Raw genomic sequence first — 23,707 nt, forward strand, 5'->3', positions numbered from 1 at the left:
TTCAAATAACTATTTCAGGTCCGAAAAGGTAAAATGAACCAATATTTCAAAAAAAAAAGGGAAATATTGGAGAAAAGTCCAAAGCATTAATACAAATTTGTGCAGTAGAACTATTTTTTTTCTTTCCTTTCCCACTATTCATCTCATGAACCCTCGGATTTCTCTTGCGACCCTTCAAAGGGGCCTAACCCCCAGGTTTGGGACCACTGGACTAAACTACCTTAACTGTACTGGATATAATGCAGTTAAAACCAGCTCCACCTCAACCAGCTACAACAGTAAAATACTGGTTTACTCTGTGATGCATTAATATTACCAATCTAATAATGTCAAATATAAAAATGTCAGTCACAGGGACATTTTTCTGGAGAAAAAGTACTTTTATTTTTGATACAGTAAGTTAATTTGGCTGATAATACTTCTGTACTTTTACTGAAGTAAGGTCTGCCCGTATCAGGAGAAGAGGGAATAGCACAGAACAGGCAAAGCAAAGTTTTAACAATGAGTTAAACCCTGCATCCATTCCTATATTAAACTTTATTTTTCTCATCTTGATCACTTTCATACAGTCCAGTGTTATAAATGTACATGTATTTTACATCACCTAGTGAATAGCTGCCGTCTGACATAACTTGCTTTAACACGCGCATAATAATGTTGAAACTGATGCTGTTGCAACCAGTATAACACGTCCTGTCCATTAAAAACTAGAGCTTTTAAAAAAACGGAAATGATTAATTCAGCGCCTATGCATGTAGAGGCATGACTGTATGCTGTATATGGCCTTTTGTCAACTGTATGTACAGCGTAGTGTGTATTTGTGTGTTTCTGATGTGAGACATTAACGTGGGGGAAGGGCAGCATAGGGCCGCCACTAGCAATTTCTTTCTCAGTCAATCAATCTATTAATCATTTGTTATATACAATATAAGAAAATTGTGAAAAATGCCCTTCACAGTTTCTCAGAAAAAAGTCTGAGAAGCTTTGAGACTCACATTTTACTTGAAAAATTACTCAAACGATTAATCAATCATCAACGTTGTCGCAGACTAATTTTCTGTCAATCAACTAATCGATTAATTCCCTAATTGCTTCAGTTCTAGATTCTTGTTTATATTTACCATGAAGACACCGCTAGAAGTGTATTGGGGGATTTTGAAATATAAGGCAAAAATATTTCTTTTGACGTTTTCGCCTTGTAACGTTACACATGGGATGAATGGTGACCTCGCCCCACCTGTGGCACACACCAGGAGCCTGCCCTGGTTTGATTAAGCCCATCCATCCATTCACAGTGGCCTAGTAAAAGTGCACAAACACCAACATGCAGACGGAAAACAGCCTGTCACAACTCTGCCTCCAGTGAGCCTGTCCTTCACCGGGCTGTATCAACAATCACTGCCTGCCCGCCGCTCGTTCTGCCTGACTTCGTGACCCGAGCCTCACAGAGCAATGGGGATTAACCTTGTGAGATGGTGGAGGGGGATGAAAGGGAGAGGGAGCTCGGGTCCCAGACCACCTGGGGAGGAGGCATTCTTGAGAGCGGAGGGAGATGGGGAGGGTTTGGTGTTTGGTGACCCAAGAGAGATGTTCTGTTACTAGACAGGGTTCTGGTGTTGATTCAAGTACAGAATAAACATGGTGTTTGCCATTTAAAATGTTTTTTCCAGTGTTATTAAGGTTGTTTCAGACAGCATGTGTGAGTCAGAAGGCTGGTATTATTGAGTGGCATTTGGAGACTGTTTACAATACTGTTATTAAACAACAGAGACCAATCAAAGCCATAGAGGACTCATATAATCGACCATTATTTTTATGTGATTGTAATGGGGACAGAGTGTGGTTTGGATGGCCTGACTGGCTTCGTGGTCAGCACTCAGAGCCCTTCTCTGCCCATGGGTAACAACTGACAATAATTGGTGGTTAAAACTCACACGGGTCTTAAGGGGGTGTGAAATCAGCTTTAATTCCTCAACCGATTTTCCCCCCTCTCTTCCCCAATCGGCTCGGTCCCTTGAGGAAAAGACATACTTACACTACATGCACTGCAGTGAATCATTACACTTGACGTATGCCATACCCGCCCCGAGCGAAGAAATAGCATTTGAGTGTTGTTATTGATTTTGTGTGGGCGAAGGCAGTGGGAAGAGGGATCGAGAGAGGGCTTAGTGAGGATACTGGGTCTTCAAGGATGCGATATGGAGGATATGGCCAGTAGATGTGAGCATTGAGAGGTGGCAATCGTGCCGCCCAACACAATGTTGTCTGGCTGTTTAGTATCACCCGGAGATGCCGCAACAGAACAGAGCCTTTTCAACCTCCTCCAGGCTGACCTTTAGGCTTGTCAAAGACGGCTTTGTTTTCTACTGTATAGCCTCCTCAGAGAGAAGACTTCTAGTCGCGGTCAAGAAATTAACAGTGGCTTGAAGCAAATATGCTCTTGAAAGGTCTTTAAAAACAAGAGAAGCAGAAATTCTGACCTAAATATACATAGAAGTATCTTTTATTGTATTTCACCCTACTCGTGTCTTGCTCATTGTCTTGTGAATGCAGCTTTTGCCCTCCAGGCCCATTGGTGACTGGTGGGTCATATTTTCTAGTGTCAGATGGGTGTGAGAAACAAAGCAAGTTTTGATTTGCAAATACCAAAGACACAGCCTATAGCAGTATAAAATGTTAACACCACAAAGCCGACAGTAGAAACGAGACTAAAGCCAGATTTATACTTCAAGCAAGTGGCATAGGTTTTGATTTACAGTTTTGATTGCACCATTGCACAATTAGACGGCTATATTGTATGTGATCCAGTCGTATTGTGCTTTAAATATATTCCCTGTTGTAACTGTGGTTACATTATTCAATTCATAATGTGATTTGAGCAATGGTGGACAGGTCTGCCCGGGTTCATTAGTGAACGTGAGATTTTTATGTGCCGTCACCGCATTTATGCTGTTTGATTCACTGTGCTGGAGAGTGGGGACCCTGAGGGGAACATGAATGTGTCAACCAAATGTCACGGCAGTCCATCCAAATACCTGTTGTGATATTTCACTAAGAAGCATAAATGTCGACCTCATGGTGGCGCGAGAGGAAAAGTCATTGGATCATCATCATTGTCATTAAGTATCCTCTGGGAACCTTGAATGTCAATGCAAAATTTTCATGGCAATACATCTAGTAGATGTTGAGATAATTTGACAAAATAAGTGAAAACTTTGCCCTGCTGCTGTTGCGATATTCCAGTATGGACCAAAACGGTCGACCAGCCGACTGACAGACATTGCGATCCCTAGAGCCATGACCCTTGCATGGCGACAATACCAAACAAATAAAACAAACTACATTATTAAAGAAATCCTCAAACAAAACAAAAAATAAACAAAAATACAGAGTGGTGGACAGACTGGATGGATTAAATGGCACCGCAATCTTCTGTAAAGCCAGCTGTTTCTAACAGCGGGGTAAAACTAAAACATATCTCACTGGGAGGAATTGAGGGTATATTTGCAGAGATAATGTACTATTTCATCATTCAGTCTAATTGCCTTGGAAAAACACCATTTCAAAAAAAAAACTCTAAAATTAGATAAAGGGACAGAAATGTCCAGTAAAATAAGTTAATTTCTTAAGCTGCTCCCTTCTGTGAGAACCAAACTATGCAGTGTATGATATGAGATGATTAAAAGGAGAGGGGGGGGCGCAAGGATAAAGAAATGAAATGGACGGGGATATAGAGAGTTAAAGAGCCAACGAACAGAGAATTAATGAATGAAGAAACAAAACACCAATTAGAGTCGATAGCAGCACATGAAGAACGGGAGGGAGGGGCTGGACGCGTACAGTTAGTGTCTAGAGTAAAATCTCAATAGCTGGAGGCAACAGCAGGGAGAATAAAGTGACTTCAGTTATAGCAGTAAAGGCGCTCTATTTAGTGGAGAATTAAACCTGCTTCTATTGTGCTGATGAGCGTTGGCACACACACAGGCACACACTCACACTCACACTCACACTCACACTCACACTCTGGCAGGTTGAGTGCTGCAGGGCACAGTCAGTGGAAGAGGACTTATTTGGAGCTGTTTGTCCGGCGTGCATGTCTGACCGGTCATTAGAGAGAGCTGAGGTGGGAAACAAGCGCTGCTGAGGACTAATGAAAACAAGGAGAGGGAGGAGCAAGGAGAGGGAGGGAGTGGATATCGAAACAGGGGCAATGAGGGATCACAGCAGTCAGCAGTCATACTCCGGGTTGACAGGTCCTGCTTCTCTGACGCTCTGGTCTTAATTAGGGCAGAGTTTTCTGTGAGCACCTTGAGAAGACGACATCTTTGATTGAGGGTAATAATCTAGTTCAGAAAAAAAAAAAAAAACAGCATCTGACCCCAAAAGACATCAATGAAAACTCACTGATAGAGGTTGAGAGCGTTTTTTTTGATAAGTGACATGGCTGATGAAGCTGTTATCATACACAGCGTTTGAAGAAGAGGAGAGACTGGCGGTGGAGCTCTGATGTTCAAAGCAGGCAGGAGTGTCAAGAGGGCTCTTCACTGTGTGTGTGTGTGTGTGTGTGTGTGTGTGTGTGTGTGTGTGTGTGTGTGTGTGTGTGTGTGTGTGTGTGTGTGTGTGTGGGATGGAGAGAGAGTTTCAACAAAGACAGTGCCACAGAGAGAAGATTTAATGATTTAATGTGTGCACGTCTGTGATCAAAGTAAAAGTGTACAGCCATTGAAGAGGTACACAACAGTTCATTGGACATCAAATTGAGTCATCCTCTTTCTCTCTCACACACACACAAACACACACACACACGCACATACACTCATAGGACAAAAACGCACCACAGTTAAATACTGTACATCTGCCATTTTTGAACAACAACTGCATCCTACAATCAACGTCACTACCAGACAAATTCAGACAAAGACACTAATTATTCAGTGGCCTGGCAAGTGTGAACCAGAACTACACGCTGTTTTAGTTGATTTATAAAAGAACCGATAATACAGAACTGTTTCAGCCTGAGTGAGTAATAAAAACATTGATTAGTCTAAACGTAGCATAAAACGATGTGTAAAACAAAAACGCTTTCAATACAGCTCATAAAAACTTGGTTGACAAATTGATGGTTACCTGGGGCTCTCAAATAAACAGATCAATGTCCAAAGCTGCATGTTAGGAGAAACTGTTCTATTCACAGTGAGGTGTCCAGAGAGAGTTCCCACAGACACATCGGCGGCGTGTCTTAAATCGACTAAAGAAGAACCACAGCGGTTTAAAAAAAAAAAAAAAAAAAAGATCTTGGAGTGAACGATGACAAAACATTTTTTGAATTTTGAAAAGTCTACGACGTAGGTCGTGGGCCACATTGTTGGACAGTTTGCAGCCGAAGTTAGCCGTCTAACACAGTGAGACTAACGGGGAAACAAGGTATCAGTAGAAAATGGAGAAGAAAAGAGTATCCAGTAGACCGTGATATCCCCCTCACAGTACAGTAGAGCTCTGTGAGTGTGGTACACTAAACTGAACCATTTGTTGTGTGTTAAAGTACTTAAAACAACTCTCGGGGTCATGCGGATGATGACTAAACAACAGCACTGGTCATTCGTTCAAGTCATTGAACAGTTATTGCCCCTGGACGCAAGCGTCAGGCTACTTACAACACATCTTAATACTTAAAATAAAACACACCGTCAATGTCCTGTGAAAGACATGTATCCCCAAAACATAAACTTTTCATGAGCTAATAAAAACAGCCCTGTATGTGCTAAGCCGTGGTAATTTTTAAAAAAATCTTTTATGGAAAGAAGTAAAGGCATAAGTAGTGTGGAGATTTTATTCACTGCAAAAAGTTTTTACGGGTAAAACTTAAAACAATACTGGATTACCAGTGAAACAACGAAATATAATCCGGGAAGAGAAATACATTTGAGAAATAGATCGATTAGTTTCAGAACACTGCAAAGTGGTTTCTGATACAACGAGGAAGGATTTTACAGCTCACGAAGACAGCACAAGAGTAGAATCTACCTCTTCACGTTTCTACCTGGAATGTGCACTTGCAGGTAATTTGATCGGCCAAAGTAGTATGTTACTGGATGAGGATGCATTGTGATGCGGCAAAAGTTGAGCAGAGCTGAAGTTTTTTTTGTTGAATAACCCTTTCTTTGTTTTGTTTTGTTTTGTTTTTTTGCAAGAGCCTTCTTAGAAATGAATCAGGGACTATGTTTTTACATGCAGCGCTTATTTCGGCTCAACAGACACAGCGTTATGGCGGAGGTCTAAGAGGAGGTGACCGTGTCATGTCCAGAGTTCATGCCCTGTCTCCAACTAATAGTCCACATTGGTTTCTTTTAAACGTGGAGACAATCTGTCCTTAACCCTCAACCAAGAAGTTGCCTTAAAATAACTAATAGATCTTAACCACAGAGCAGAATTGAGTCATTTTTGAAGGCTCCCGACAGTATTTTGTCATTTAATTATGTAGAGTCGTTCAGATTTTATTTAGGCTCCATCCGTCTCAAGGTGCTCGCAAAGCTCTCTCTGTCTATATATATATATACGCAGTCACTTTGACACAAAAACACCTGTAGAAGATGATAAAAGCAGACAACACCAGGGAAATGGCCTCATAATTGACCACAAAGATGTAGCATCATCTCTGTCCCATTTTCTCACCAAACATTGAACAGAGTACTACAGTACTTTACTGGACTGCCTTTTATTCTACAGACGTTGCTGGTATTGTGTCCACCCACACTGAATCCCCGGCTGGATTTCTGTCTCACACCCGTCTCCCTGCACTGCCTCCCCAATCAAAAAATACCCTCGTGTCCCAAACACCTCTTCAGCTCATGTGCAGCCCGACTCTGCCCTGAGGGCAAGACTCCGTGTCATTAAAGCTTAACTCTCCTCACCAGCTGCACAAAGAGGTGAGGAGAATACTGCTGCAGCATGTTCCTTTCTCTCGCTTTTCTCCCAGATAAAAAGTGAACCTCCCACCTCCCCTTCCTCCTCACCTCTTCCAGTGTGGGTGACCTGGAGAAGAAAACAAACAGCTCCTCTCGCCGTGAGTTTCTATTAGTATGTGCGGCTGGAAAGACCGGACCCAGGCAGCCCAACGTGTCCAGCCAGTGCGAGCGAGGAGACCATCGGGTTGCAAATTGTTACGACACACACACACACACACACACACACACACACACACACACACACACACACACTCCTTTGCCTTAATTAGCTCCATATCAGCCTGCTAGCTGCTGGTGGGGACTGTACAAGGATACAGCCATTGCTTGTCCCTGTAACCTCCACCCAGATAGAAAAGGAGAGAGCTACTGCTGTGAGGACCACACAGACACATACCTGTAGGAAAGGTTGCCTTGGCATGAATACAAAAGATGAGGTGCAATTTACCAGGTCAAAGAATCTCTCCTTCTCCCCCCCTTTTAGCTCTGAAATTGTAGCAGTAGGTGGCAAGCAGAGAAGATAGAGGAAGACGAAAAAAAAAAACAGGAGGAAATGACAGGGGGACATTAGGAGGAGAGAGCGAGGGAGAAAGATGGGAGGGAGGGAGGGAGGGACGGGAATGGAAGGGGTGAGAGAGAGGTAGGCGGGGGGGGATAAAATGAAAGGCAATCTGATATAGATGAAAAAGAGGAGCACAAAAAAGGAGTAGCTATCAGAGATAGAAGCACTTTAGAGACCAAGAAATGTAGGGCAGGACCTTCAGAGAGACACGGAGGGATTTCAGGGGCATCCTTTGATGAGGAAAACTCAGAATCGCACACTCTTCTATTTCACAGCTGCGCAGCAGTTATGATATCTGATAAGGTCATTATGCGAGCTCAAAGCGGCAGCCTTGCGAACATCATTAAAACGTCTGCAGGATTTCCTCTTCCTGAGTGCGTCGAAATACCTGAAGTCGTTTTCTGTGTTCCAGGAGATTTCACATTTACAAGTGAGCTCATGGCAGCTCATCAGCACACTGTTTATCGATGTGATAGGCTGATATGTTCCCATAATCCTCTCAGATCAGCTGCTGGGGGCGATAGGCGTGGTTACCACCCCGCGCAGCGTGATAAACAATGGACTGAATCGATAACCAGAAGATGATCTTGTTAAGAAAAGTGTGGTGAGAGTAATGACTTGGAGGAGACGCCTGAGCGCAAGGTATGTGCCGCTATTTCATCTTCGCATCACGTCCGCCGATGCACCGCAAAAGTCCCTTTTTTCCACACAAGATACAGCGTGTGGAAAATGAAACTGAAAGATAAAAGGTGCGGCATAATCCTAGCGTGCAGCCGAATATATGCATGGGTAGGGACGGCGGGAGGAAATCTGAATACGGCACTCAGACGAACTGTTAACCGAACAAACCCGACATGACAAGTTTGTTGTGAACAAGGGCAAACAGGCAATTTTCACACCAATGCAAAAACTTCTTCTTCCAGACTAGAGACTGGCTGTTAAATCTTCGAGTGCGAGTGTAATAAATCCCGTCAAACTAAATCCCAAAGGAGCAATTACTGTTGTGTTCTCACAATATAACAACAAGCCCAAGAAAAACAAAAAGAAGACATCAATAATACATTGCCAATACTACAGTCTCTATGTGGGGGGAAAGCGGTTCCTTCCTCTGAAAACATTTTCAATAGTAAATATTCTAGCTGGAGTGTTTCCATTATGTGCTGGAACAGAGGATAATGAGAGACAGTTACCAAAAAGGGTGTGCATTTGTGTGTGTGTGTGTGTGTGTGTCTCTGAGAGTGCATAAAACACCAGCTGCCAGTGACAACACTCAAGCAGGAAGAGTCTCCTGGGACGCAACAGATTTCACATTGGCAAGCAGGACGCGTGTGTGGCTTTCAATCTCTCTGTGCTCGTGTGCGTGTTTTCTGCGCACGAATGTATCTATGTAAACGGCTGAAATTAACTAATTACATTTACTCAAATACTGTGCCAGAGTTCGTTAGGAGGTACCTGTACTTTATGCTACCTTATACTTCTAACGGGCTGCACTTGGGCGCAAACACCAGGAATCCGGAAATAAAAAGCTGAAATAGCGCAAAAAAGTTATTCTATTGATAGAGAAAGAAACTGCGACAAAAGGTTTTACATTGTTTGAGGTTTGATTGGCACCCCTCTAATTACATCATCTCTATGCGCCATCTTTTTTTTTTCTTTTTTTTTTGCAGTGGTTCAATGGCACCCGGCTGAAAAATTATATCCTCCAGCCGTTTACCTCCATGTTCCCACCTCCTAATATTTGCATAACAGTAGTGGATGGAAACAGGCTCTTGGCACCACATTTAGATGGAAACTTGACAAATGAGTCGTTAGCTGTTCCACCAAAGAGTGATTTTCCCCTCTAAACTTTTTCAGACGGCCGCACGAATCAGAACTTCAAGGGAGTGTCGAAGTAGCGGATATTTCGTGAAAAGCAAAGATCCAAAAAAAATGAATGCAGATTTGTGCAGCAGCGCTTTGTTTTTTCCTCTCTCCTCTCCCATTAATCATCTCCCAACCCTTCAGAATGATCTTATTTATCTTTTGAGGGGCCCCACCCTCAGGGCCCGAGTAAGCTGGGAAAAACTGACCAACTAACTGTATGCGAAGTAGACAAAACTAGCAACACTTTAACCAACTGCAACAGTCAAATGCTGCTCACACACTGATGCATCAGCATTAACAATTTAATGAGGTCATTAGAATAATATATCAGTCGCATGGGCCATTTTTCTGCAGGACACTTTACGTTTGATAAATGTCACGTACTTTCCCTTGTAGAATTCTGAATGTAGAACTTTTACTTGTAATGGAGTATTTTTACATTGATGTATTGATACTTCTACCTAAATAACGGATTTGAGTATTTCTTTCACCACTGAGTGTGCAAACTCAGAAGACTCATATTAATAATCATGATGATAAGCTCATCTGCACGACAAATCTTAAATTCCCAGTGCAACCAGGTAGAACTTAGGGGGAGGAGGAGAGCTTGTTTATGCTCCCCCCCCCCCCTCCCCCGCTGCATTCCCAGAGACACAGACTTTTATTAGGAAAACGCTGATGAAGTGAATCACGGCGTTAATGTTTAGTGCCAAGGTAATGCCTATTCATTTACCTAATGGATATGCACCTGAGATGCGATAATAGCCAAACTGGTGATTAGGAACATGTGAGTGAGAGCAACACTCACGCAGGTTGAGCTCTTCACAGTGAAAGAAATCCTTCCTGGCCAGCAGCTCTGGATCCGACTCACATCAGTAAGTGATTGTTTGGAGTTTTTTGTTTTGTTTTTTTCCCCCTCCCCTTTCTTCCAGCTCTGCACCGAGGTGATGGGCCTCCCCCACAAACACAGGGCTCATTAGTCTAATCCTGAGTGTATTCTCGCTAGCAGGAATTCATAAAGACACAAACAATGCGCGCATGCATGCTAACAACTTTCTGTCAGGGAGCGGCTCCCACACTGTTTTATCCCCTAATGAATCTTGATCAGCCTTGTTCATGTTACCTCATGCTGAACGGAGGGGGGCCGTCACACAGTGGTGGAGGAAGTATTCAGAGCCTTTACTAAGTAAAACGACGGAAAAACACTTAAGTACAAGCGAAAATGCCGCATTCAAAGCTTTACTGAAGTGAAGATACAAAAGCCTTATCACCAAAATGTACTTTGAAGTATAAAAGGAAATTGCCCCTGTGACAATTGATTAGATTGTTACTACCGATGCAGCATTTCCCAGCTGGTGGCGGTGACACTGTCCACTTCACATACCAGAAAACTTAATTTTGTTGAGTTTCAAGGCATCGACAGGTAATCTGGATATTTGGGGACTTCGAGACTCTCTTAACCATATTAAAGCACCTTCACTCATAGTTCCATTTGTTTATCTTGACAGAAATAATAAGTGCTGTTTGAGAGGAAGCAGGAGTTTCAAAAGATTGCCTGATTCAAAACAATCTTTAAACCAGTCGAGTTGCTTTCGAAACAAATAGTTAATCCCCGCTGGCATGATCAGAAAGATACACAAGCGCTGTTCCAAATGTTTATTAAGGAAATAATTTTGACTGTTTTTTTGTCGCTGGCAAACAATGCATTTAATTTATTTCATTAAAAAAAATTTGAGCAGCTTTTTAAAAGTAACCAGCCTGCTGGCTCATAATGAACACAAATCCCACTTGATTTTTATCTTATTATCTCAAAGCACAAACATCCATTGATTCTACAAAGAAGCTGTCAGGCTATAATTCAGTCTGTTATTTGTTCAGCAAAGGATCATTTTGTTGTGCATTAGCCCAACAGTACAACGAAGCACGGAACAAGGACTCAGCAGCAATACTTTTTCTTAGGTGATACAACTTTTTGTGCAACCCTGGGTTATCTGCTGAAGCTCGTCAGCAGCCGAAGACTCAAATACATTTTGGGGGTTTGTTTACTGTATGTGTTCCCTGACAGTGTGTACATTTTAATGTCATAAGGTTTTTATTACACATTGGGGAAAAAAGTGGGAAAGGTTGTGGTGGGGTTTCTTTTTTTTATTTTTTTAAATGCAATCCGGACGTTGAGAGCTTTGAATACTTTGTGGTTGTAATTAAACTTTGCTACAGTTAAACAGTGCTGAAATTTCAACACAATTAAATATACAGTTTACAATAATATTCCATTTTTAACTGTAGGAAATTGAGTCGGAGAGCTGTTTTTTGATGAGATTATGTTGAGGCAGCGAGTGTTAGACCACATCGACTACATCCTGTGCCTCCCTGCCTAAAGTCAGTTTAGTCGTACCGACGATTGTGGAAACTTCCTGTGTTGACCTACATGTAACGTGACCCACTTGCTGCTACCGAGGCTTGTCCAAGATCTCAAAAAAAAAAGAGTTAAAATCTAAGGTACAGCGTTTAAAACCATTATTTCTCTAGGATGGTGGGGGTGAGAGCTATATTACCAGTAACCCCGCCCGATTTTCACAGTGACTGACAAGGTGTGCAAAAGCTGTGAAAACAGAGAGGTGTGTGAGGACAATTTCCGTCACACTCCTCAAATTACTGCCTACTCTACCGCCCATGTTCACTGCGGAGCCGCGCTGACACCTCTGCTTCGGCAGAGACTTTGTGCTATCAGAGGGGTGACAGAACAACCAGGAATAATTACTGCCAACTGACTGGCCCTTCGCTGACCTCCACGCCGTGTTTTTGAACCACAGTGGAACCACTGGTCATCAACACACGAAAGGAGATGGCTCTGCATGTGTGCTGAATGAGGTTTTTTTTATTCTGGAGCCTGTTTATTAATCTCTTACACCAGCGAATACTTTGGACCAGAATTTTGGTCCTCATAACGGAAAAAAGGAAAACATGGGCGACAAAGTAAATGAATAACAAACATAGTGTCATATGCCGCCTTCATGTCATATCAGAATGTTCGTAATTACGAGGCTCTGACTTGTAAATAGGGCTCATGTCAAGACCCATGTGGTGACCAAGACTGGGAAACTTGAGTTTCTCAATTCCAATGTATTGTGTATCTTACTAATTTGGACATGCCCGAAAACCAAACAAATAAGAACACCTCACATTAGCCTAAAAAAAAAAAAAAATCAGTGTAAGTAAACCCAAATTAAATGCATATGGTTTTCAATTGTCAATGCAGATTGTTTTAATCACGTGTCAAATTCTGTAATCATACAATCGTCCTCATGACACGAGTGCTCACAAATCGATAACATGGGAATCTTTTCAGTCTCTGCCATCCATCTCAGATGACATGAATGTGGCATTAGACCCCATTTTCACTGTCCAATTAAAGTGTCCCATATCCTGATATAAAATACAGATGCGGTTCAGTGCCCTTTCATTTACACATCCACCCAATGGCGGATTACGATGGTCATGGGCCCATAGGCGATTCTTTGTGACCCCGCCCCCCCTCCCTTACTCATCATGCTTTACCAGAATAGAAGTGATTCATTGCCATGTGTAAAAGCATGCCAGGAATATTACACAGTCCACACACACACACAAAGACATACTCCACACACATATTGAGACAGCCTTTACTATAAACGGCAATGCAACAGAAAAGTGTATTCACAGTGCATCTGCAAGCCGGTTACAGCTTTTAGTTATCTAAACCAACAGGTGCAACATCTGCAGCAGTACAAAACACCCTATTTTACTGAGGCAAAATCACAACATCCGTACAGAGACACAAATTGAACCGCTGTTCAATGCTCGAATAAAAAAAAGTCATAAAAATACAATAAACACAGCGGCAGCACATAATAACAGCAATAATGCAACAGCAGCACAATCACAAATACATATTCCTACCTTTTAGAAGTTTTTCTTCCTTGATTTTTTTTTTTTTTTTTGACAGAGAAGTCTTTAATGAGGCTGGTAAAATCCAATTTGCGCAGAATCTCACTTTCAATGGACATCAGAAACAGATAATTCAGTCTCTTCTGGCCCATTGTGGATCTCAGTCTGTTTTTAACTTGTCCCAGTTCTGAAAAAGAGCATTACCCGATGTCATTGGTTTCGGGCAAAGTCATCATAGTCGGAGCGCTACATCAACATTTGTAAACACTGACTGTCGTTTCCTTCCTCTTCTAAGTTTTAGCAGTGACCTTGCTTGAGGGGTCATCGTTTTCTTTAATAAATTCTGAGTGAAGTGGTTGCGGGGCATGGTTGCAGTCGGCTTGGCTGGTGTCTTTGCCATGGCTGGAGCTACCTGCGGCTGCCGCTGAGGATCCCGTGGCACTTGTTTCAACCGTGCCAGTGTTAGCCCTTACCTGGCAGTCTTCCTGCTGTGGATCTTCATTATGTAGCTGTCGACTAGATGACAGGATTATAATAATTTAGGGATGTAGGGGTTTTCTTTGGTAGATAGTCGATCGCGCTGTTCTCTCTGCCGTTGTGCTTTTCATTTTTGTGCTCTGATCTCAAACTTTCTTTCTGGAATTTTGACACTATGCTGTGCAGTAACAATGACGCGTTATTTGAAAACCAGTGCTGATTGAGTAAGTAGAGGCGGTCCACATGTATCCAATCGGCTATTTAATTTTTTTAATGTTTCTTATGGGCCAATAGGGGTCAAGGTTTACTTTTCTCTGAAGTAAATTTAAATAATTAAAAATAGTCCGGGCCAATCCGGGGCCCTTGCACACGTGGGGCCCCAAGGCTGCAGCCTAGATAAGCCTGTGCATTAATCCGCGTCAACATACAGACAGTTGTCAGTTTATTAAGTACACTTGGCTAAAACTAATGCAGTCGAAAAACTGAACATTATAACCTTCACGAAGGCCGGATTTATTGCAGGACTGTTGTATCAGACTGCATTTGTTTTAGCTTGGTGTACCTCGTAAACTGGCAATGGAGTGGATATGGAGCCACATGCATTTGTCTCTTGCTTTTCCTGAGACTACATACAAACCGGGGTGTGCCCTACTCCAGTCCAGAGGGTCGTGGTAATGCACCTGAAGCTGTTTGACGGAAAAATTAACTTGTGGAATTTAGCAGTTTAGTTACAACGATAACGGTTTAGCAAATTAACAAATATCCAGAAAATTAACACACACACACACACACACACACACACACACACACACGGATAACTTGCATGAACACCTTATGAGTGAGAAAAATGCTTCGCTTGTCTTTACAGGGCTCTCACTCATACTGTTCTTTCTCTCACACAGATCATTCAATGGTTGCTCAGATCAGGGATAAAATTAACACTATGATAGCTTAGTACACCTTCTGTATAACCATGCAAAAACATTATATAAAGCCATTACCACAGGGGACAGTCCCTCTTACAGGCTACTTTCACAGACTGCTCACTGATAAAGTTAATCTTGGGAGGACTAAAGAATTTAGTGAGCATCTTGAAGAGACGAATGCACTCACACCTTTTCAAAATCTGGCTAGAGTTTGCACCACCTCCCAAGGTGGTTTAAGTAATCAGATCTCGGTCTGTCTGAAACGGCTTCCGGCTGAATTAACATTTAGCTTTTTGGAGATCTGATAGGTACCCTAACCACCCCAGATGCATCATAAAGCAGCCAGTATGTGTCTTCAGGAGTGCTTGTAGGATGGGCAAGATTAGAGGGAGGCTGTGTCCGACCATTTCTGTGTTTCTTCCCGAAACTGACATTCACGCCCACTTCCCGCCATGATTGGTCAGCTGTGCAGAGGCGAGAAAGGAGCCGGCGTCCAAACTTCTCTCTGTGACTCTCTCTGACTCTTGATACAACTGTTTCTGTCACTTTTCATGTGAACAACTGGGTGCAACACCAAGAATGTCCTCCAGGACAGACTGTTTGAAAATGTGTGCCTTTTCACTCCGTCCTCCAGTGTGGCTTTTTAGAACAATCACAAACACTTTTGATTTCAAACGTGGTCGGACAACATGCCGAAAGAACTAGTTCTGATAAAGCATAAACCAACCCCAAATGTAAATGGCGTATTAGTATGGTGATGGTCTACCTTGAGCCTTAAGAAACAGCTTCAATGCTCCTTAGCATAGATTAGCACAGATTCTCCAAGTGGTGTTTTGATGATGGGGGTGGAAAGTTGCTGTCTAACACGTTGGTCCAAAATCTCCCTTTGGTGTTGAGTTAGGTTGAGATCTTGTGGCTATACTCATTAAACTGTTAATCGACCTTGTCTCCTGTATGGAAGTGTCTGCATTTGTTTCACCACTCATTTATTCAGGTTTTACCTTCAATTTGTCACCTGTCTGTATGAACAACTGGGCTTGGCTTCAACATGGTGGACGACACGTCATCGGAAATTAGTCTCAGAGAGTCTGGACTATCTACAGTGTCTGTTTTACAGACCAGGACATGGGTTCCCATGACAGACCCTGCTGTTAATATAACCTGAATAAATGTGGAGTCCCCAGCGGAGAAGGAGGAAAATGAGGCGGGAGCAGCTCTGTGTGCACACAGAAAAAATGCTTACTCCTCTGGAAGTGTAATCAGTAGGCTCATCAGTGAGAGCAGGAGACCAAAGAACCTTTGACGAATAACCATGACACTGCGTTCTCAATGGGGAAACGATGGGATATACATCAAAGTCGGCCCTGTAACTGGGAGTGTTTCGACTGAAGCAACGTGGTACAGGCAACGAATTAATGTCACATCAGCAAAACACTACAAGGCTACAGAAGGCTGTTTCTTACTTCATGGCTCTCTGGTGCTCAGGTTTCCTCTGCAACTTTTGGTTTGTCCCTTTTTCTTTTACAGAAAAACTTCGCCAACTTTGATACAACTCTACTCCTTTGCTCCATTACTGGCAAAGAAGTGCACTGTTTTGGCAAGCCTCAGGTCTCTATAATTAATAACCTTGGCATCCAATATGTTTCTAATCTGAGGGGGGGGGGGGTGCTCACGGCATACAGAAAGAGATTACGCCAAAATACAAATAACATTTTGATCATTCCTCTCTCCCACCATGGAGGACATGCTCATTAATCACGCCTAAAGAGCTGAGTAATGTAGCCGGCCTTGTGTGTCTGAGGAGCCAGAGGACAGGAAAGCAAAGCAATTGGGTTTTATTGCAGTGCTTCCTGCCAGCCGTCTCTTTGTATTCGCTCTCAGTGATGTAGAAGGCAGCGGCAGCCCATCATCTATCTCCTGATGTTGTGCCAAAAGGTATCATCCATTTCTCATAGTTTAACCTTTTCAGATCCTTTACAGGTCTCTCAGGGACCAAATAAGGAGAGCACCCAACCAGGTTACAGCTTACCAAGCACCAAAGGTTAAAAGACAGAGAAGCATGAAATCACCATTCACCTCATGACATGTGCCTCAAGAAATTTCCCTCCACTTCCTTTATGTTGAAAAAGTATGACTTCACCAGTGATTCCCTAACCACAATATGCCAAAAGGCACCAAGTGTGAGATTACTCCGTCGAGGGAATGCTTATCGAGAGGCAGCGTCCCCTCTCTTCCTCCTTCATCCATAATTGCTTTCCAGGCCTGCCTTGGAAAGAGCCTGAAGCTGTGTTATGTTTGGCGGGAGCAGAATGCACTGGAGATAACTTGAAATCCAAGACTATGCCCCAATTGGGACCACTGTGGCATAACAAAACCACTATTCTCTTCTCCTCAGTCAAAACCAAGCATTTTTAACATTCTAACAAGGTCTCTGCATAAAAATAGTGGTTATCTGTTGTTAATGTTTTGTGCAGTTCTCGTTGTGATTTCAAAACTCCTAATGGTACAAAACACAAAGGCAGACCTCACACACACACGCACAGATTTAAGCACACACACCCATAGCCCTGCAGACTTCACAAACACTGTTAGTTCACATAAAATGACTACAGGATCCTTGGCCATAACGGCCTAATTGGGGAGTTTTCTGTCTCGCTATCCAGCTGGCTGTCTGCATAGCAAAATCCTAATGAACAGTTAAAAATGGCTTTGTTGCTTGGAGAAAACCATAGAAAGATGTGGCTGTCTGAGATGAAATATTAAACATCTCACTTCTCCAGCTGTCACTAAAGCTGTGGCTGGGAGAAGGATGCCTTGTCATGTCTCCTTGGCACAGATGGCTTCGATCTTCTCGGCTCATGCCTTCAAGCAAAGTGTACCTAGTCAGACAGTATTTTCCATCCCAGATATGTCTAAAACCGACCCTATCCAGACTTTGTGCAGAAGAGTCTGCTTTGTAAATTTCTTGTGCCATCTCAGTGGGACTGTCTGCAGCTAAACAACAGTTTTTTTTTTTAAAGCTATGATAACATCCCTTGGGATGGCGACATTGTACCATCGACTTGACAGTCAGTTGATCCGCCACTTTGGTCACAACTACCGGCAACCTTGTCTCCTACAAATTACGATTATATACAACTCATGGACGACAACAAATAAAAATTGCAGGAAACGTCATTGTGACCGGATTAAATCTTCTAGGACCGTAATGACTATATGTTATTAATTTATGTACTTGGCAAATATGCTGATACTGAATGTATCACTGATGTGTCCGCATGACTGGGTGCTGAATTTACACCCTTGGTCAGCAGGCCGAGTGTTGCTAGAGTTACCGACTGGAATTCAGCTGCATTAAAATACTGTATGTGAGCACAGAGAGTAAGGTGAGAAGCAAACAGATAAAAGGCTGAAACCAGCTGACGCTAGGCAGAATGCAAATATGACGCAATGACATCACGGACATGCTAATGTGTGTATTACGTCATCTGGAGACAGCCGGCGACTTTTCCAGCAGGCTTCTGCTATTTTCCATTGACAGAAATTGCTTACAGCCGTTCCTCAACAGTTTTCAACTATGTCCTCAATTTCGTGCATTAATCATACGTGCTCCAGCCACATACTAGGTTTTTACCTGGTCTTGTTTATGTTTAGGCACATTTCTCGGTTAAGGTTAGGAAAAGATTGTGATCTGGTTTTATACAGAAAAAGATCACAGTCAGACAATGTCTTTATTTACATTTAAGTAAAACCATGATCTTCTCCTAACTTTAACCAAAGTGCTTTTGTTGGCTGAGGTGTCAAGGTCTTAACACCCATCCACACCTTGACCTGTGTGATCCACACGATGACGGGGAGGCTCAACGACTCATGTGACCTCATCTCACCAGACGATAAATACCCGGAACTCCGCACTAGTCAGTTAGAACTGAAGAAGCCCTTCGGATGAGAGGCGAATCTCTAGGAACTTCAAGCAAGTCCAGTTGCCTTCGCATAGCACTTACAGAATCTGTCAGATACATTTGACACAGCTAGAAACTACATTCCAATTGGCCTCAACTGTACTGCTAATTGGCAAACGTTAGCTGGCACACACATTAAACTAATAGCAATTATAGTAAACATTATACATTACATGCTTACTTTAGCATGTTAACATTGTCATTGCATGCTGGCACCTATATTGCCTCAAAGAACCACTCCACAAGGGAGCTCCACTGATTTTACCCATCAAAGTTTATTTACCACAGCATATGTGAAAAAAGTTGTATAAAGCCTCTTGTGGTTCCAGAGGGAGCTGCACCAAGTCTGATCGGTTGAGAAGTATGAAAACCCAAAAAAATCTGGGGCTGTGCAGTTAGAAAGGAGCGAACTTACCAGACCTCTGTAGCTCACTCCTAGTTTCAGCTGGAGGCCAGCTGCCCGAGGCTACATTAGACACTACCAGCATGAACACACCCCAATCTCTGACTGAGCTGTCAGTGAGCAAGTTGCATTGTTGGTAACGTAGGCATCATAATTGAACACAGTATGGCTTGTTCTGCTGCATTTATTTTGACCCTTAGTCAATAGGACTGCAATGCTAAATTGGTAGAATACTCCTTAAAGTACAGTCCTACAGAACCACTAGCATCGCTGTAGACTCTTGTTGTTTGACTTTTGTTCATATGAAAAAACATATGGTGCCTTGTTAGACGTGAAAAGTCAGCCGAATTCATTCTTCTCCAGCATGACATCAGGGTGCCCTCGCGTTTGATAAGGCTCCTCGCTCTCGTTTGCGCCGAAATCTCCTCCATTACTTCCTCTCCATCTAAGTTGCAGGATATCAGTTAGAAATCTGCATGATTCTGGTGTCAGAGAGGCAATCAGAGGAAGACGGTTACGCTGCCTCATCCTCCACAGAAAGACGGGCGATGAGTGGTTTCCTCTCCTCCTCCTCCTACTCACAGAGAAAATGAAAAGCAGGATAATTCTAGAAGAAAGTAAACCCAATGGGATTTCAATCTCTATCTTTCACTCTTGTGTCTGTTTCTGCCTCCTCCTTCCCTCTCTTGTCTCATTCTCTCAGGCCGAACCGTTCCTGGGTCCTATATTCTCTTTTATCATTCTCCCCATCCTTACCCTTTCCTAGTTTTGTCCTCTTCTCTCATTTTCTTTGCCCTTACTCTACAATAGTTTCTTTCCCTTTTCATCTCTGTCCAAAGTTTCTTTCTTTGCTTCCTTATCTCATCCCTCTCCTCTACAGTCTTCACAGCACAAGTCCAAGCCAGCCAATGCTGCTACACAGATAGAAGTGAATTAGCCTTTATTCTGACCTAAATCAAACATGCCGCATTGAAAATACCCAGTTTAACTCAATTTAATGGATTCCAGATACGTAAACATAGTCTGTAACATGCAAAAAATATCTGAAGAATGTAGTTCATAACCCTTAAAAAAAAAACATTTTTTTTGTTCAAACATTAAAAAAAAAAAAAAAAAAGCTTTAGCATCTTGGCCAAAAGTCTGCAGAAAACTTATAGGCTTCAAAATATTTTCTGGGTTGTGGTGAGTTTGATATTCTGGTAGAAGATAAAGCGAAGCGGTCAAAGGCTGACTGGCAGTGCACCCTGCGTGCCAGCTAGCTGATATCTTAGAAAGATCAATATGGCAGAGAGGTCAGCAAGCAAAGATGAAGAAGACAAATGTTCATGTCAGAGTATTTCTTCCAAACACCGATCATTCAGCACTGCGGGACAAAAAAAATGCACGGCAAGGCCAAAAACTTTTATACTCGATATGTGCAGAGAAGACTCATCCATGTTGTCAAACCGCAGGCAGGGACACAATGGCTCAGAAAACTGCAGGCAAAGTATCTGAAGATAGTACTGCATTATGCACTACCACATGCTGTAGTGGCAAAGTGCATTCAAATAATAAAGTATTGATTGCAGCTTGCGGAGGCGGCATGTGAAGGGTGACATAATAGCAGGTTTGAAGAAGCATAAATGATGCTTAGTGAAGCCAAGGCCCTAATTGATGTCCCCTGTCACCAAAATGTCAATAAGTTTATTGCCAAGGGAAAAAATAAATTGCCGGTTTACTTGTGATGCTTGGCTGCTCCCGTCAGTAGGAGAAAAAAAAAAAAAAATCAATTCTCATCCATAGCTGGGTTTACTGACGCATTACTGACAAATCCTCATCAAATCAAAACGTACACGGTCACTGAATATTGGCATTTCAGGCAGTGAGAAAAAAAGATGCTGCTGCGTGCCCCATCGGCTGTCTTAAAACATGACTGACTCATTTCACAGTTCCTTGTGCGTCCTTAGCTCCACACGACTTCTGAGGGAACTGTGTGACTTCGCCGTGCAATAATTTAGATTCAGAGACTAGAACCTCAGCAGCCGCTGGCATATTGACCACAGACAAATATTAACTGGATCTTTTTCTGTTCCACACCAGGTCCATAATCCACATCCCACGCTGCTACAAACAAATTCACACCATTCGACGTTTTTGACACTTCAAGGGAAATCTTTTTATTTATTTATTTTTTAATTCATGTCATTTTTGGGGCGTGATTTCCAATTGTAAAATTAAAAATCTTATTCATTACTAAATTACTGCATTAACGCAACCCGAGAGACAAACATGCTGCGAGAATCTCCATCTTAAACCAATTATCCAAACCAAATTAACTGGAAGCTAAAGCAAGGTTGAATTCAATGTGAATGCTTTTTATAATTGTCCATTGCACTGAAAGACGCTTGTTTCCACAAATGTGTGTAGTGGTTCTTCCGCAGTATACTTGTGTGGACCCTCGCTGACATAATGCGTTTCAACAGGAGCCTAGAGGACTGGATATTCTCCACAGCGGATGCAGACATAGACAGTCGATGCTCACGTACTGTTTATGCTGCACTGGGTGTCTGCTAAAGGAGGCATGTTCACACATGGTTGTCAGCACATATACCGTCGGCACAGTCATTCATTTTTGGAGGCGCGCATACGGTCAAGGAAATGCTCGCAGCCAGGGAGACGTGGAAAGCATCTTTTACGCTTAGTCCTAATCTTAACCATTACAACTGCATGCCGAACCCAAATCTTACGCTGTAAACCAAAACCCAATTCCAGGCCTAAACCTAAAACACAAGTCTTAACCTTCCAACAGCACTTTGCAGAACCGAGGACTGAGCAAAATGTCTTCTCTTTCTGGGGCGCCCTGGTAGCCCACCATGAACTGCAAAAATCCCTGGTTTTGTCCAGCTGGGGCCTTGTGCTGCATGTCGCCTTTATCTCCTCTCATTTCCTGACACCGCTCTACTGTCTTTGTGTGGGATAAAATGTCCCAAAAATACTGAAAACAAATTTCAAAAAAAAAAAAACCCTCCATATCCAAAACTGTCCTCACTTCAAGCTCGAAGTCTTAGATAAAAGAGTTAGATAAAAGAACACGAGCAGTGGGTGCAGTATATGTAAATATTGAATCAGGAAGTAGTTCTGCAAAAGCTAATGAATGAATCATCATTTGGATAACATAGGGAAGCTGTGGATTTGGCCACAATGTGTTTAATTGTCTCCTGCACTCTGTTTTAGTGACATCACCAAATCCCTAAATTGAGCTTCAACATTATCCTGGTGGGTAACATGCTATTGTAACCTATAACGATACCGAATAAGGGCAGAAACTATGAAAATAAGACCAATTAAATGCAAGAAAAAAAAAAGAATCGTTCAAAGAATCACTCTGCCCACATACACATGAAGTCACCATGACTACGTGCACCAGGTAAGTATAGTATGTCGTTTGTGAAGAGCAATGTGAATTCACTGCACACACACACACACAAAAGGTCACCAACGTGGATTGCAACATCTAGGGGCCGAGGGGCTCAAAAGGGAAACTTAAGTGGACAAACAAGCAGCACTTCTCCCGGGAGAACTCTGCCAGCTGAACTTTTCACAGTCATCAGCAGAAGACATTACAGGCCTCCACACTCGTTGGTTTCTGCACCCGCGAGATTTCTTTTAATGAATAATGGCTCCACCTTCTGTAGCCAACCAGCGTTACTTTGTCACAAGATTAAGTTACTCCTCAGAGCCCCTGGTGTTTCATTTAGGAAAAGGATCATTTACCAACCAGGCTACTTTTTCAGACGTTCGAGAAGAATGCGTTGACTTCCCAATCTTTCCAGCCGATACATGTTGGTGCAGCTTATTTTGTCTCATCCGCAGAGCAACAGCAGGAGGGGGAGCTGTCAAACGACGACATAATCTGAAGATTTAAAGCATGTTTTCCGGCAGCCAACAGATACTTTTCCTTGAAAAAGAGATGGCAGTATCGACTGGACCTGCCAGTCAAAGTGCCGTCAGTCCCGCCGTGGATGCATGGCTCGAAGAGAACCCATGGCTAGTGGGGTCAGGGGGGGGCCGCTGGGCTAGAGGCACTGTTTGAAGAGCGGCTTCTCTCTTGTTCAAAATTCAATCAAATGGCTACAAAGAGGTGCCTGCTTCTACGAAGAGAAGCAAAGTGACCGCAGAGAGAGACAAAACAACTACAAAGAGGTGCAAAGCGACTCCAGAGACACAAAGCAACTACAGAGATATGGAAAACGACTAGAGGGGGAGATGGAAAATGACTACAAAGAGACACGAGAACCATTACGAAGAGTCGCAAATTGACAACAGAGGCACACAAAACAACTGCAACCGCGGCGGCATTATTTGCAGTCACTCTGTGTCTCTCTGTCTTTGCCCCCGGGGGGGGGGCATTGTCTCATAATCCGTCCGCGAGTTCTTCCGCAATTTCCGTCTCTCGAAAATTTTTTACACATCTTAAACCCAATTTGTCGGAGAACTGTTGCGTCCATTGTTCGCGTCAGCGGTGCGGACCGCTGCACAAACCGTCCCAGCAGCCCATCAACCGGACTGCTTGCAGAGAAGAACGGTGTCGTTGTATGTTGCCCTAGAAGAAGAAGAAAACAAAAAACCTTTACAAGGTGATTAGG

The 23,707-nt window shown here is 42.8% G+C and overlaps 1 protein-coding gene across 2 annotated transcripts in view; it reads right to left on the reverse strand.

The window, feature by feature from the left end:
- Window positions 1–23,707, reverse strand: part of st6galnac5a (ST6 (alpha-N-acetyl-neuraminyl-2,3-beta-galactosyl-1,3)-N-acetylgalactosaminide alpha-2,6-sialyltransferase 5a) — a 46,874-nt gene that overhangs the window by 21,105 nt on the left and 2,062 nt on the right. The window lies entirely within an intron of this gene.

Source organism: Xiphias gladius, chromosome 14 (assembly GCF_016859285.1).
Source record: "Xiphias gladius isolate SHS-SW01 ecotype Sanya breed wild chromosome 14, ASM1685928v1, whole genome shotgun sequence".
Taxonomy (NCBI): Eukaryota; Metazoa; Chordata; class Actinopteri; order Istiophoriformes; family Xiphiidae; genus Xiphias; species Xiphias gladius.